This window comes from Schistocerca gregaria, chromosome 3 (genome assembly GCF_023897955.1).
Source record: "Schistocerca gregaria isolate iqSchGreg1 chromosome 3, iqSchGreg1.2, whole genome shotgun sequence".
Classification (NCBI taxonomy): domain Eukaryota; kingdom Metazoa; phylum Arthropoda; class Insecta; order Orthoptera; family Acrididae; genus Schistocerca; species Schistocerca gregaria.
Genome location: NC_064922.1, coordinates 153,341,895 through 153,354,636, shown reverse-complemented (window position 1 = coordinate 153,354,636; position 12,742 = coordinate 153,341,895).

The following is a 12,742-nucleotide window of genomic DNA, read 5'->3' as shown; positions in this document are numbered from 1 at the left end:
GGCTCTTCAGTGTATAAACCACTGGGAGAAGGAGAATCTGCGAGAGATACATACATAGACGGAGGCAGCGAGAGGGAGATGCTGAGTATGAAGGTTTAACTACAGAGACCGGGTAGGAGCGTTCATCTACATCTACATCTACATTCATACTCCGCAAGCCACCCAACGGTATGTGGCGGAGGGCACTTTACGTGCCACTGTCATTACCTCCCTTTTCTGTTCCAGTCGCGTATGGTTCGCGGGAAGAACGACTGTCTGAAAGCCTCCGTGCGCGCTCGAATCTCTCTAATTTTACATTCGTGATCTCCACGGGAGGTATACGTAGGGGGAAGCAGTATATTCAATACCTCATCCAGAGACGCACCCTCTCGAAACCTGGCGAGCAAGCTACACCGCGATGCAGAGCGCCTCTCTTGCAGAGTCTGCCACTGGAGTTTGCTAAACATCTCCGTAACGCTACCACGGTTACCAAATAACCCTGTGACGAAACGCGCCGCTCTTCTTTGGATCTTCTCTATCTCCTCCGTCAACCCGATGTGGTACGGATCCCACACTGATGAGCAATACTGAAGTATAGGTCGGACGAGTGTTTTGTAAGCCACCTCCTTTGTTGATGGACTACTTTTTCTAAGGACTCTCCCAATGAATCTCAACCTGGTACCCGCCTTACCAACAATTAATTTTATATGATCATTCCATTTCAAATCGTTCCGCACGCATACTCCCAGATATTTTACAGAAGTAACTGCTACCAGTGTTTGTTCCGCTATCATATAATCATACAATAAAGGGTCCTTCTTTCTATGTATTCGCCATAAATTACATTTGTCTATGTTAAGGGTCTGTTGCCACTCCCTACGCCAAGTGCCTATCCGCTACAGATCTTCCTGCATTTAGCTACAATTTTCTAATGCTGCAACTTCTCTGTATACTACAGCATCATCCCCGAAAAGCCGCATGGAACTTCCGATAGTTCATAATGTTCCGTGTTAAAAGAGAGCGAGTATGTTCCATGAAAAACTTTTGGTGATGAAAACGGAATAAGCTTTGCGTCAGTTTGTTCCCCACTTTTCTATCAGCGTTTTTTAAAGAGGAACATTGTCTCCATTTTTGTACTCCGACCGGACCATTTTTCCGCTGGTCGAACATATATTTAAGCGTTATGAAATATTTTCTGGTGGTGTTGATTAAAATGTAGCCTTGTGAACGATACATATTTCAGACCACGAGACAATAGGAACTACTGAATGTGGTTCTAGAGAAGCCTGATCAAGATTTAGATGGATTGATCTAATATCTGATGAGGAGGTACTGAATCGAATTAGGTAAAACAGAAATTTACCCTACAACTTGATTGAAATAAGGGATCAGTTTAAAGGGAAAAATCCCACTACATCAAGTGATCGTCAATTTGGTAACGGAGGGAAGCATTGGGGGAAAAAATTCTAAACATAGAATAAGATAGTAACGGGGTTTCTGCAGTAGTTATGGAGAGATGAAAATGCCTACTCAGGACAGTCCAGCCTCAAGAGCTGCGTGAAAGCAATCTGCTAACTGCAAACTACTGCAATAATCACAACCACTCCAGATTTGCAACACTATTTATTTGGATGGCACGATTTGTCAAATCAGTTTTTGGCCTACAGACCTCAAATAAAAGGAAAAATCCGAGTGACGACCACATCGTAGACTGGTGGAAGACGCTAGGGAGCATATCGCAGTGACATGAACAGCAACAGTCGCAAATGTACAAAGAAACTCTGCAGGAGGTCTACATGTCATATGGCCGACGATGGTAATTATTCTGTTCTACCATTAAAATATCCACGTTGTGAGTTTAAAACATGTTGTGTCCTAATATATAAATTCCAACACTTAAACTGTTCATTTGTGTTATTTTATCGCTTCTCGAAGATTCGTCACTTTTCTACGTTTGTTCGAATTTCAGGCATAATTTTTGCATCACTGAGAATTTTTATTAGATCTCATGATAGTTCGAAAACACATTTTTTGTTTCGGAAAAATCACTTTGATGAGATCTGATATTCACGGTGAACCACATGTGTAAGCGGTACACAAGAGTTACTATCGCCACTCTAGTGGAATGTTCGGTATTCGCTTTGGATGATTCATTTGAATAGTATGTTTCCTTCATGGGTACCTAATACTGTGCAGTTGTGTGAGTGCTGCACACGACAGTGAAAAGCGTGTAGCAACACCATAATGTGTAGTTCATCCCTCGATTTATTTTATTGAACCTATGAACACACACACTTAGTACCTTAATTTTTGTCTTACACATCTCTTATCTCTTTCCAAGTTAAATATGGCGTCTACGTTGTATGTGTGAGTAAATGTCAACAATGCATTCCTGTGTCATTTTAGGGGATCTGCTAACACAATTCTCAATGCACAGAGATCATAAGTAGCGTCAACCTCTACAACACACAAAAATATGGCCAAATAACATTTCCACAATAAATATAAAAAAGGCCGTTCCATCAAGAGAATTATGTAAGTATGCTTCCTCGTAATAGGCATTACTAAGGGGACCACACGCTGGTAAACTACCCCATGTTAATTTAGGCAAGTATTTGACCCATTTCTGAAAAAAACTATCTGATGCAGGACCTTAACATTTTTACTGTATGTTACGTGATGTTAATAGAGTCAACTGTACTAAAATCTACTTTACCCCTTTTATAGTTTTTTTAAGAAATACTCTTTTAAGTTTGTTAACAAAGAATATTAAGTTTTTTCTGCAGAAAATGTTTTTTTGTTGTCTTCCTAATGGGGGAATATTAATTAATGTAGTACCAGAGGTGGCTTTCTATGTTATGCAGACTCTCCGAAAATTTCATTCATTTATCTATGGTAGTTTCTGATATAATGGGGCATACATACAGAAAATTTTAGTTTGAGGGAAATTTACTTTAAAGAGAATACTTTTGAAATTTGTTACTTACAGTTGATTAGAACTGTCCTGCTGCATATGATGGCCTTTCTTTGGCCTCTAGCAGGTCTTCCAGTTTCTTTTTCACCTTCCTGGATGTTTGTCTTGCTTTCTTGGCCATATTAGATGCAGACCTGTTTGTATTCGCTATCCTCATTTTATCGCAATGTTGCAGCCCAGTGATCACATTTTCTCCAGGATTAATTCCCGGCTTTTTAAGTAACCAACACTTTCCAATATTACCACAACTGAATGTCATAACAGCATCATGAACTCCTAGTTTCATTGCAGGCATGCCCACAAATACAGTTTTAGGAAGGCGTTTCCAAATTATGCTGTTGAAGCATTCATTTGGGTTCTATGTCTGTCCATGCAGACATTTCCTTAGAGGGTCAGTATGAGCCATGTCTCTGAAAATAGGTTTAAGTGCTGTAATAACAGCAGCAGGAAGAGAATGCTGCTGAGAATAAGATTCTGCAGTTGTCTGAGCCCTACTGTATTTGCACCACGAATTTTCTCCTGATGGACACAATCCATGACATGGCTTATCATCAGTAGAGGACTTATGGAAGAATACGGCTTAACATCTCTCTTCATTGCCTCCAAATCTTCTTCATTTCTCCTATTTGCCTGCCCACAGTATACCTGCAAGTTTTCTGTAACAACTACTCGCAATCACACTTCAACAAAACTAGCTGCGTGTTTGAAAGCGTGTTGTTTAAAAACAGCAGAAACAAAAGAACACCGACCGTTGCATTCCAAGGATAGCCATCACACTCGGGAGTAAAAAAAATCCATAACGTGCAATGTAGGGTATATAAATATCTAAAATATGTGCAGAAAAGTGGGTGACAGGAAAGTGGGCGCGTTACATAAACACACGTGGTAGGAAAAGCTCTTTAAATGCTCGAAAAAACTTTTTTTTCAGAGTAATCCTTCTCTGAGTACTTAAATAAAACCTTAATTTATCGAAATATGATGAAAACCGAAAATAGACCTTTTTCGACCTGAACCACGGTGTGGTCTCCTTAAGAAAATTCTCCCTTTTACCCAATGAAAAATACACTCTAAGATAATAATAAGAAAGAATGCACCACGAAGGAATTATCAGAATGAGACGGAAATCGATGATGTACATGTACAGAAAAACAAATGATTACAATTTCAGAAAAAATGAATGATTTATTCAAGAGAAAGCGCATTACAAATTGATCAAATCAATAACTCGCTGGTCCACCTCTGGTCCTTATGCAAGCAGTTATTCTGTTTGGCATTGACAGAGTATTTGGATGTCCTCCTGAGGAATATTGTACCAAATTATGCACAACTGGCACATTACATCGTCAAAACCCAGAGCTGGTTGGAGAAAGCTGCCCATAATGCTCCAAACGTTCTCAGCAATGGAGAGTGGGGCGGCCTTACTGTCCAAGGTGGACAATACTGGCAGTAGAAACTCTCACCGAATGCAAGCGCAGATTATCTTGCTTTGCTGATATGCAAGCCTTGCCATGAAGGAGAACAAGACGGGACGTAGAATGTCGTCGACTACTGCTGTGCTGCGAGAGTGCTGCAGATGACAACCAAATTGGTCCTGCTATGAAAAGATATGGCAGATGAGACCATCAGTCTTGGTTATCGGGCCGTACGGCGGTGGACAGTTAGGTTGGTATCCCACCGCTGTCTAGGGCGTCTCCATGTACGTCTTGGCTTTATATTGGGGCTCAGTTCTAATCCATCCACTGCAAGTCCAGGTCGAAGGCGTGTCTGGAGGTATCCCGGACAGCAGTGGCATATCAATCAGACTTTCTCCCGCCATACGGATCGACAGTCAGGAGTGATGGTCTGGGTTGCCATCACGTTTCATGCGCGGATCTCTTTGGCTGTCATCTGCGTCACTCTTACTGCACAGCGATACGTCGTTGCCCTTCATGGCAAGCCGTCCTGGGCTTACATCTCAGCTAGATAATGACCCTCCACACAAGTCGACAATTTCTGCTTGCTTGGCCACCATGGTTGCCGTATCTCTCCCCAGTTGAGGAACTTTGTGATCATTACCGGCAGAGCCCTCCAACCAGCCCGGTATTCTGACGATCTGACAGACCAACTGGACAGAATTTGGCTGTAATTCCTCAGGAGGAGATCCAGCAACTCATCAGTCAGTGCCAAACAGAATAAATGCTTGCATAAGAGCCAGAGATTGACCAGTGTGTAACTGACTTGCTCAAATTTTGAAACTCTTTCTCTTGAACAAATCATTCAGTTTTTCTGAAACTGTAATCATTTGTTTGTCTGTACGTGTAGATCACGTCTATCGATTTATTTCCTATTGTTTGAGTGTACATTGTGTTAAAAACAGTAACCGCAAAATAGCACTTAAAATTCCTTTGTAATGACATAGCGAAATCTCAGAACAGTTTGGCTTTCTCTATTGTTGTCAGATCAGGCCATCTCATATTGTGGAAGGTTAATAGGCAATCATACTTCGCATTTTTCTGTTTAAAACGCGTAAAAAGACCCTGTAACGATAATGAAGTACAGTAGAGCATCAGCTTGTACTGTTTTTCGCTCCTCCGCACGACAGACAATGTTAAAAGCTTAAAAGTGGTACAATGTCGTACGTTGCAAGTCCCAAAAACTACATTTCTCTCTAGGCAGGTAGATAAACATACACATTTTAAAAATTTATTACTGTATGTTTTGGTGATTGGTATCCAGTTCATTGCATAGACTGAAGTAGAGTTCACAATTCTGCAACCGGGAACCCAGAGCAGATACCGTGAGATCCAGTGTAAGAAAAATAAACCTAAAACATTGCACGGGCTTTATGCGACAGTGTTCTAAACGCTCAGAATTATATATTTATTTAGCGTATGGCATAACACACAAACAGCGACTAGCAACTGTGGATTACATAGTTTTATAACATTTTACAAAAATATGTTAATTTCATAATTTAAAAAATAAGTCTATAGATTAATATCTAATTTGTCGATCCATTCAAGGACTGCCTCCGTCACTTCAAAGAAACCTTCCAAGTTCCCATGGTAGAAATATTCCACCCACGTACGTAACGCACAGTTCTTAACAAAATTAATGTTTTACACTCACTATACGATCAAACATACAGTAAACCTGAAAATTATGATTTCCTCAGCTGGAAACAGACGGAGAGTTTACGACGAAGTTCAGCGTTCAGGCAGAGTCTAGCTACCACCGTCTTCATCATCCACTGTCCCTGATAGTACAGCTTGTTCTATGGGATCAGATCCTTTCCTAATTGCCATTGAGATATCTCGTGTTGTAAACGAGAACCGGCAGATTCCAAAAGAGTAACTCGGTACAAATATCAGTTCGTGAGTTGTGAAACATTACGTAACAGGCGTCTTCACAACTGAAAACTGAAAAGATAGCCCCCAGCCATTGCGGAAGGTAAATAAATAAACAAAGAAAATTAAAAATACCCTACACGATTACAGTATATTCATGGTAATTATTTCTTAGTTTTCTAAATGTAATCGGTACTACTCACCGATTATGTGATCTCTTATAGGAAGAGATACGTCCGTGCATATTGGCACATAAATTTGTGCAAATTTTCTCGAAAAAATTTAATATGACTTTACTTCTTCTTGAGGAGACTAGAACTCATTTCATCAAGATCTTGTAAAATTCAATATAAATGTATGTAATAGCTAAGAAGGTACCATGATAATTACTAAGTTGCATTATCAAAACAAAGTTTTTTGTTAACAAAAAAATGGTTCAAATGGCTCTGAGCACTATGGGACTTAAGATCGATGGTCATCAGTCCCCTAGAACTTAGAACTACTTAAACCTAACTAACCTAAGGACAGCACACAACACCCAGCCATCACGAGGCAGAGAAAATCCCTGACCCCGCCGGGAATCGAACCCGGAACCCGGGCGTGGGAAGTTTGAACGCTACCGCACGGCCACGAGATGCGGGCGCTATGGAAATGTATATTTGGCGTCACGTATCTCCCACGTGCCACATACACTTTCTATTTCTCCGTCTATGGCACGCGCATTCTAGCGGTAATAGGTTCGTATGTTTCCCACGGCTTACTGTTCAATGTACGGCACGAGAGCCTCACCCTCCCGTGGTGTAGGGGCAGTTTAGGCTCGTGTCACGTCCCTGACAGAGCGATAGCCCTTCTCGTCATCTCCCACATGGCGCTGTGGCACCATTTTCCTACTATACCTGCCTGTTGCATGAGGCGTTTGCACCACATTCTCTCTCAGCACCTATCCAGCTTTCGCAACTCCTGTCGCCCTTCTTATACTTTCGCCAATTTTTCCTCGAACTTAGCTACGCGCTTGAAATCCATGAAGGTGATCTACAGCTTTCTTCAGCAGCACTGGTCACCGAATGTGGTTGAGAGTCAGCATCCCCACATCGACTGTCGTGCGGTCTGGTGATGAGTGTGCGCTCCTTATCTTGCCACTGACGTCCAGTCTGCATGGTACCTTACTGTCAATGGGAAGCAAGTACGCCGGTCACATCATCACGCGTTTCATCTTGCAGAGACCCCGTTGTGTGTCGCCTGTGATGTTCTGGTTACGGACGAGCATCGCCTGGTGAGCGGATCGCCGACAGGTGTGTGGTTCTTGATGCGACAGATGCTGGACCTAATTCCCTGCACCATTCCTTACCTGATAAATCCTCGGCTGCTCCTCTTTCCGGACTCGGGACACTTTCTGTAAGCAAACACGAGCTCTGTGAAGTGGATTTGTGGAACGGATTTACTACTTGTCTCCTACCGCACGACCACGAGATGCGGGCTTTTGTTAACATACATCATTAACTGGTTGCTAGTTTATTGGTCTCTGCACAAATGTTTCCCTTTCCGCTGACATGGGATTACGGTCAGTTTTCGGCAATCACAGTCACGTGCATTGTTTAGACGCGTTTTCTGTATATTGTCTCTTAACAACACACTATTTTCTTCATATGATATGAAATGTGATGTAAATCAATAGAGTGTATGTGACTGAAATTAATTAAATGACCTTGACAAGAAAATCAGGGAAATTACACGTGACACGCATTTTGGCCGACAATCATTCGTCGCACGCTCTAGCCGCGATTGGATTAGAGAAACGGGGAAGGTTGTACCACAAGTAGTACCCTCTACCACACACCGTAAGGTGACGAGAAGAGTGTATAGATGTTGAAATAAGCTGAAAAACGCCTAAGCAACACAGGAGAAGGACACTGAGGCATTAGGCAGGTAAATAACAAAGGGGAGTGTCTTCTTTTCATGACTAATGCTTTTCGTGAATTTACACGCAGCTTTGGAGGTTACAGTTTAACAAAGGTCAAACTTTGGTCCCTACATCAGTTAGTGTACTATTTCTCATAAAGTTCAAACGTCGAAAACTTTAACTACACAATGTCATTTGCCTGATAATTAACGTGGACGTTATATTCGTTGTTAGAGACTGACTACCATAATTGCTTCAGTTATTAAAAACTATCTGTAATGAAATCATGCAGTGCAACCAGCAGGCTGCAAATTAACCTTGTCGCATCTGCAGGTGTACCTTAGGTAGTGTTTAACAGGTAGGGTCATTAGCCACTTCAAAGCTTGGTGAAACTGGTCGCTACTACGAACGCTTTGCTGCATTTAATTAACTGCTAACATCAACCTTCTATATTGTTTGCTCTTTAATTAGCACAAACATGGGTGGCTGTAAAACAAATTCAGCGAAGCGCCGTTAATTATGTTCATCAGAGAGGCCAGCATGTTGTAATGCTCTGACGTAGCCTACAGAAATTATTATATTACTGGAATAACTGTGGCAGCAAAATGGTGGAATTATGTCTCAGTTGTGCGACTGGATTCGTGATTTCCTGTCAGGAAGGTCGCAGTTCGTAGTAATAGACGGCAAATCATCGAGTAAAACTGAAGTGATATCAGGTGTTCCCCAGGGAAGCGTCCTGGGACCTCTACTGTTCCTGATCTATATAAATGACCTGGGTGACAATCTGAGCAATTCTCTTAGACTGTTCACAGATGATGCTGTAATTTACCGTCTAGTAAGGTCATCCGAAGACCAGTATCAGCTGCAAAGCGATTTAGAAAACATTGCTGTATGGTGTGTCAGGTGGCAGTTGACGCTAAATAACGAAAAGTGTGAGATGATCCACATGAGTTCCAAAACAAATCCGTTGGAATTCGATTACTCGATAAATAGTACAATTCTCAAGGCTGTCAATTCAACTAAGTACCTGGGTGTTAAAATTACGAACAACTTCAGTTGGAAGGACCACATAGATAATATTGTCGGGAAGGCGCGCCAAAGGTTGCGTTTCATTGGCAGGACACTTAGAAGATGCAACAAGTCCACTAAAGAGACAGCTTACACTACACTCGTTCGTCCTCTGTTAGAATATTGCTGCGCGGTGTGGGATCCTTACCAGGTGGGATTGACGGAGGACATCGAGAGGGTGCAAAGAAGGGCAGCTCGTTTTGTATTATCGCGTTATAGGGGAGAGAGTGTGGCAGATATGATACACGAGTTGGGATGGAAGTCATTACAGCATATACGTTTTTCGTCGCGGCGAGACCTTTTTACGAAATTTCAGTCACCAACTTCCTCTTCCGAATGCGAAAATATTTTGTTGAGCCCAACCTACATAGGTATGAACGATCATCAAAATAAAATAAGAGAAATCAGAGCTCGAACAGAAAGGTTTAGGTGTTCGTTTTTCCCGCTCGCTGTTCGGGAGTGGAATAGTAGAGAGATAGTATGATTGTGGTTCGATGAACCCTCTGCCAAGCACTTAAATGTGAATTGCAGAGTAGTCATGTAGATGTAGATGTAGATGTAGTCGAACCTGACTGTTTCTGTTCTGAAGGAAGACGTCCACGCAAACGATTTAGTGTTAATATCAACCACACAAAAAATTAGAATATTTAGGATTTCTTGGCGATCTCATAGAGTGTTCTTTACAGGATATTTACAACAATTTTTTTCAGTTTTCAGACTGATATATGTTTTGAAATTTGCCAAGTCATTCATGGCGAGAATACCTAGAGTCTCTTTAAAATGACAGTTTCGAAAATCTTGGTAGTTGGAATGAAACTGGTCACATTTGTTTGAATACTATATAACTTCTCGGATAGAAAATCGCTAAGTAATTTATTATAAGTTATCTGCATTTTAATCTAGATACAATATGGAGTGTTCACATTCATAAATAAGGAAAATAAATCTAAAATGTATAAGTAAGCAAACTCTGTATAGTTCACGACGTTTTAGCATGCGCGTGTGAGTTAATATAGCGAAATCTAATACATCTTACTGTTACGCCATACGTATCTCCACTGGGTAACGGGGACTTTTCATGAAGAATTCTCATGGCTTATTGTGAGGTTAAACATAAAAAAGGAGTTATTAATTTGTGGTGATTTTAACGTAAATTTCTAGAAGCAATCTGACAGGAAAAGAGGTGTAGAAGTGACGTTATTCACTTATAATTGACTGTAAGACATAAATTTCTCTGTCTGAGTTGCTCAAGATAGCTGAAGTAATCACGCAAAAAGTAGAATTTAAAGAATATAGTGCCTATTCTCTTGTAAACAGATAGTCAGATGATGCGCAGTTAGTCACATTACGTCACATTACAACTCTGAAACAGTCAAAGAGAACAGTGAGGCTGATTGATGACAAAATAACAGAAGATTTTGAGGAAAGCTTAAGAAAAGTTGACTGGGTGAAGTTCACAACCAGCCTAATGCTAGCTCTAAGTACGTACTGAAACATAGTTTTTAATAATTTGGTATTCATTTTTGAAAGTTATTTTCCAAAAATGACAGTGAAATATAAGGATGAGAAATTAACAATGAAACTTTGAATCAATACAGATATCAGAGTATCTTCACATCAAAATAGCCAGAGCAAGTAACGATCCAGAAATTCCCATCAGGAAGTGATGGGTACGAAACCCATCGAAACATTGTGACAAGATGACGCCACCATTCGGCTGATAAAACGAGAAGAATTCATCATCGGAATACGCCGAGAAAGACTGCAATCACAAAAGGTTCATGTGTTGCAGATATTTATCATATTTACTTTTTTTTAATATATGAGAAAATTGGTACAAATAATTATAAAGAGACAGCAAAACAGAACATCAAAGAGATGATATTTAATAAAAGAAATTAATCTGGCATCTCCGTCTGAAATGACTCCTCAAAGTAAAAGTTCATATGGGGGCTGTTAATATCGACAATGACAATAAGACAGTAAAATATTGTGCCTCCGTAATACGTAATGTTCTTAATCACATATTCATTGTGGTTTTTATACAGAGTGTTTTCTTTGACACATTAAGATATAACATTGTTACACTTGAGCATGAGAAAGAGGACCACAGATATCTATGACAAACATTCCTTGTCACTCGTTAAATCCTTTAAATCTTTTTTGAAAAGATAATGTATTCAGGGTTACCACCCACTTGTATAGTAAAGGGATGGTTAGCGAAACACAGTTTAGATTTCAAAACTCTTATTCTACTGAGATATATTTATACAATTACTGAAAACATCGCAATAATTTTAAATGACAGAATATCACCAGCTACAATCCTCTGTAACTTACTCAAGGCATTTCATAGTGTCAGTCAAAACATTTCGTTACAGACGACACATTTCTATAGAATATGTAATTTAGCACATGTCGGCTTTAGGTCTTATTTAAGAAACAGAATGCAGGAAGACTCTAGGCCATTCGTGTAATTCAAGAGATGACATTACATCATCGGCAAGGGGAGTTATTACAATGAGAGTCCCACAGGGTTCAGTCATTGGCCCCAACTGCTCTTGCTTTACATTACAGGTTTACCATTTTATCTGAGTCATGAGGCAAAGTTACTCTTGTTTGCAAATGATATAAGTATTGTTGGTATGCCAAGCAAAGAAGTAACTGACATTTTGCGGCATGATGACAGTTCACACAGTTACTTCGAAAATAACAATGGTCCATTGTTTGCCGATACTTGAAGACCAATAAAGTCTCTGATCGGAAATGTTTGGTTTACTCAATGGTCAGTGTTGACCAGATTGACTCAGAATGTATGCGCACTTTTATGAGTAATTTATATTTTATTTATCTTTTATTAACATCATTGTTCGTTAAATGATTCTCATACAGTGTGAATCAATGAATCAATGACGTTAATTATAATGTTACTATCTTACTTAATACTATTATATGTGTAGTGTTTGTTCTTTTGGGAATGTCTGAAAGAACAGACACCACACATTTGTGTTTCTGTGGCCATGATTAGCAAACCCAGCAATGCTTTGCAATTGCTAAATTAGTAAGAGAATTGTATATACTCACCAACTTCCTTATGCCGCCACTCTGTTCATTTCCTCTTCCCCCTCTCTCTTTCTGTCACCTCCCATCCCCTCTCTCTGTCCATCTCCTAATACCATTTAGCGCTTTTCTGCTCCACCCACTTTCTCTATATATCTCCTCCTTGAGTCTGCCTATATCTATCCATCAACCCCACCCCCATAAATTCCTCTTCTCCCCTCTCTCTGCCATTGAGATCTGTTTATTGTTTTTGCCTGTGAAACTTTGGTTTGGAATTGAAATTGTTTTAAATTAATGGTATATTGTATATAGGGTATGCCAAACCTGCCTTGCTGCTGCATCTGTGAGGACAGCAGCTTCAGCGACATTATTTTGCATGTTTTAATATGTGAATGGGTAAGATTACAAATATTCAGGCAGTTAAGATCGAGTAGC